Here is a 4,483-nt window from a genome sequence, read left to right as displayed (position 1 = left end):
ACACACACACACACTCACTCACTCACACACACTCACTCACACATACACACTCTCACACACACGCACACTCCCACACACACACACACACACACATTGACACACACTCACACACACACACACATGCACATACACATACACACACACACACACACACAAACACAATGAGGTGCTTTACAAGTTTTTCTTTTTTTCAAAAATTTACTTCATTCATTAAAATATCTTTACATACATAGTCACTAAAGCAGTTTGAACAATAGCACATGTAAAACAAACACACATTGAAATTTGTTTCTATCCAATAAACAAACCAGGGACATTTCTTACTTTTGCATGATTATGTTTACATACATTTGCAGCACCATGGGGGTCTGTTCAGATAACTGAACCAACCCCCATTTAACTTCGGCAGAAAGACCTTAAATGGAATTCTTTCCACATTGCACCTTGGCGGGAGATACCCCAGGCTTTAGTGCATCCCTCAGCACATAGTCCTGGACCTTAGAATGTGCCAGTCTGCAACGCTCAGCCAACTCCTTGCTCTGGAAGACCAACACGTTTTGGGATGACCAAAGAGCATCTTTCACCAAATTGATACAAAGTCAATCAAGTTAAAGTGGATCTTGTGAAGAAGAGAAATTGAGGAGTGGGGTGTTGTCATTCTCCACATATCCACCTTTCTCTCCTCTACCAACTCCTATTATATAGTGACATGATATAACTGAGAGGAATCTGTTGACTTGATACAGGTGTACAAAATGATCAGAGGTATAGATAGAGTGGACAGCCAGAGACTTTTTCCAAGGGTGGAGGTAGCTATTACGAGGGGGCATAGTTTTAAAGTAAGTGGAGGTAGATATAGGGGAGACATCAGAGGTAGGTTCTTTACTCAGAGAGTGGTAGGGCCGTGGAATGCATTGCCGGAGAAGGTAGTGGAGTTGGCCTCATTAGGGGCATTTAAGCGGCTATTAGATAGGCATATGGATGGTAGTATAAGGTAGGGGTGGAGGTTAGATAGACCATAGGATTAGGGTAAAAGTTCGGCACAACATCGTGGGCCGAAGGGCCTGTGCTGTGCTGTACTGTTCTAAGTTCTATGTTCTATGTTCGAACGTGTTGTCTTCTTGCAATTCAGTTGAGTTCCTTAAAATGGAGTAACATTACAAAATACCAAAACAATTAAAGTTCATAACAAATGTCTGGAGGAAACTTGATCTATGTCCCACCTTATTTAAAGCTTTAAGTAGCCCAAAATCTGTTTATTCTGTTACAATTATCACCTTATACCATGAATTATACATTGGAGTATCAAAAGCCAATTAGACTTGTTGTCCAAAAAAAATCCCCAAATGGGAAGATTGATGCTTTCCGTTTACACAAGAGATGCCGGCATATCCTGAATCTTTTTAAAGAGACATTGATTACTTCCAACCATTCATTTGAGGGATTAATTAATTTATGAACTTGTCATTTCAACTTATTGATTGAGCCTTCCTCCGCACTAGGTTTCATTATACTCTGTGAAAACAGATTCACCCATTATTGTGCTTTATCTAATTGTGCTCTTTGTACGACAAACAAAGTTCAAAAGGTTTAAGGCTGTCGACCCTTAAGGCATTTACCTCAAAAAGAAAATTTAATTAGAAGGGTGACATTATTCACAGTGGCATGCTCAGGTTTGTTAAAGGGGGAGGGCGAGGAATCTAAGAGCTAATGTCATGTGGAGTTGCTGGTGTCTTGTGTGAGGAACAGACAGTGTGTTAGCCGCAAGTAGATCATTAGCTTTAAAGAATGTTGCACCCTTAATTAAGCAGCATTTGCACATAATGAAGGAATTGTTGAATTGGCATGCTCCATTATGTTATGCTAGCCTAAGCAATTTCTGAGTCTGTATTTAAATGTACAGTTGCATGTTATAGAAATCCCTGATAAAAATCTGAAATTTGGAATTTGATGCAAAAAAATGCTCGGCTTAATTCCAAAAAGTTCCAACATCAGTGTGTGATTTGAAATATAAACTCAAATATCTCAATTTCAGTTGTGGTCAAGTATCTCTGATCTGTTCTAATCTATAAGTTGTATCCTTGGTTCCCTTGTCTCCTTTATGAAAATCTAGAAGGGTTTGAAAACTAAACTTGGTGCCACTGAATGGCTACTTTGTGATTTACATTGTGCTTTGTTTATCGTATGATCATGCCAGTTCACTAGACTGTGTGAGCTGTTGCTCATGATGAAGACTGCTACCACTATCCTCTATCATTGTAGGAAATTATACGATTTGTTTGGTCTAATGTGGCAGAGGAATACCATTTACTAGTCTACTTAGAATGGTCTCAGATATAGTTTACAGGTGGTTCTGCTAGAACGTATGCTTCATTGCTACGAATTGACTAACACTATTGATGAATAGAGGACACTGTTTGGATAACACAAACTTTCTGCTGTACAGGTATAGCGAATTACTGTAGCGATTCCCCTATAATGTGATTTTCTGTGGCTATTTCCTATCAAGTGAGTTCACACAAGAACGCAATGATCGTGTTATGGGAGAACTAGTTGCATATTAGCCACTAGTTACAGAGTACGCCAATATGATATATTATCTTATAGAGACTTTGAGGAGGACCAAATGCTAGGTCTGACTCCTTCGAGATCCTAAACCTGTTCTAGCTACAGGGCCATATTTTCTCATCAGAATGAACGATGCTAATCAAACTCTTCACTATTTACCTACTTACAAACCCATACACAGTTCCTGGAATTCACTTTTTTTCCTTTCAGCTTCGTAGAACATGGAACTCCTACAGTGTGAAGAGAGTCCATTCAGCCCATCAAATCCCCACCGACCCTCCGAAGAGCATCCCACACTATCTCGGTAACCTTGCATTTCCCATGACTAACCCATGTAGCCTGCATATCCCTGGACATTACAGGGCAATTTAGCATGGCCAATCTGCCGAATCTGCACACCTTTGGACCGTAGAAGGAAACCAGAGCACCCGAAGGAAACCTATGCAGACACAGGGAGGGGTTAAAATTGTTTCAGAGATAGTAGGAACTGCAGATGCTGGAGAATCTGAGATAACAAGGTGTAGAGCTGGATGAACACAGGAGGCCAAACAGCATCAGAAAAGCTGACATTTTGGGGGTCTAGGCCTGAAATGTCAGCTTTCCTGCTCCTCTCATGCTGCTTGGCCTGCTGTGTTCATCCAGCTCTACACCTTGTTACCTCAGACACAGGGAGAATGTCTAAACTCCACACAGTCACCTGAGGCTAGAATTGAACCCTGAGTCCCTGGTGCTGTGAGGCAGCAGTGCTAACCACTGAGCCACGGTATGGCCCATATGTTCCCTGAATGTCAGTTTTGGAATCAGCGTTTTATAATCTCAGGTACATTTAGAAATTTATAGCTTGGCTTTCAGTAACAACAATTTGCATGATTTTGGAGTCTTCCACATCTCAGAACACTTTAAAACCAATGGAGTCCAATTTGGAGTTTTGTTATGTAGAAAAATGGCAGAAAACCTGATCACAGCAAAATCCCACAAGCAACAATTTGATAATAACCAGTTCATCTGTTTTTTAATGTCAGTGGTTGACAGAGAAATACTGGCTCAGTCACTGGAAAGAACCACTCTAGTCTTCTCTGAAACGGTGCCATGGGCTACTTTATATCCAATGGGGAGGATACCTCCTTGGTATAACCTCTTAGCTGAAAGATAGAAAGAAAGTGATCTCAGCATTCCAACCTGAAAGTGAAGCCAGGGATCAGGGGTGAAAGATCGCCCATGAAGTGCTATATCCATCGTTCTCTGTAGTCCACCTTTTAATTATCCGGATTGCGTATCAGTCAAGTTTCAAAACATCGTGTATCAAGTGTCCAATTAGAGGTTCATAGAGGAGAGACCAGGGAAGAATAGGAACGAGATAGTAGGAAATGCAGATGCTGGAGAATCCGAGACAACAAGATGCAGAGCTGGATGAACACAGCAGGCCAAGCAGCATCATAGGAGCAGAAAGGCTGACGTGTGTGTGGGTGTCTGTGTGCACTATGTGCAACGCAAGCAGAGGATGCCAACATAGGAATTCAGAAAAGCGATAAGAGATTTCATTTACATCATGGAAAGCAGAATATTTCTTTCTAACAGAAAAAATTGTAGATTGGCCCTTTTCCCCGTGAATAAACAAGATGTTGCTAGTGCGACAAAAATGCAGCAATTAAAAGTTCAAGGTTAGGTAAAGTTCAAGGATATGTAAATGAATGGCATTGATGACAAGAACAATCTCAGGTTATTTTCTGCGCTGCGCAATATGGCGCATTATTAATGTAGATTGCAATGGCATGGTGAGGTTCACATTTGAGACTTTCCTCCTCAAACTTTGCAGAGTTCCTGACCTGGCTTATACAGCTATATGGAGGCAGTCAGCCAAGCCAACGCATCTATCCTTAGAGAACAGTTGTCAGCAGGGTGTTACTGCAGCTAT

Source organism: Rhincodon typus, chromosome 15 (genome assembly GCF_021869965.1).
Source record: "Rhincodon typus isolate 14 chromosome 15, sRhiTyp1.1, whole genome shotgun sequence".
Classification (NCBI taxonomy): domain Eukaryota; kingdom Metazoa; phylum Chordata; class Chondrichthyes; order Orectolobiformes; family Rhincodontidae; genus Rhincodon; species Rhincodon typus.
The sequence above is the reverse complement of the archived record's forward strand: the minus strand, read 5'-3'. Positions refer to the sequence as shown.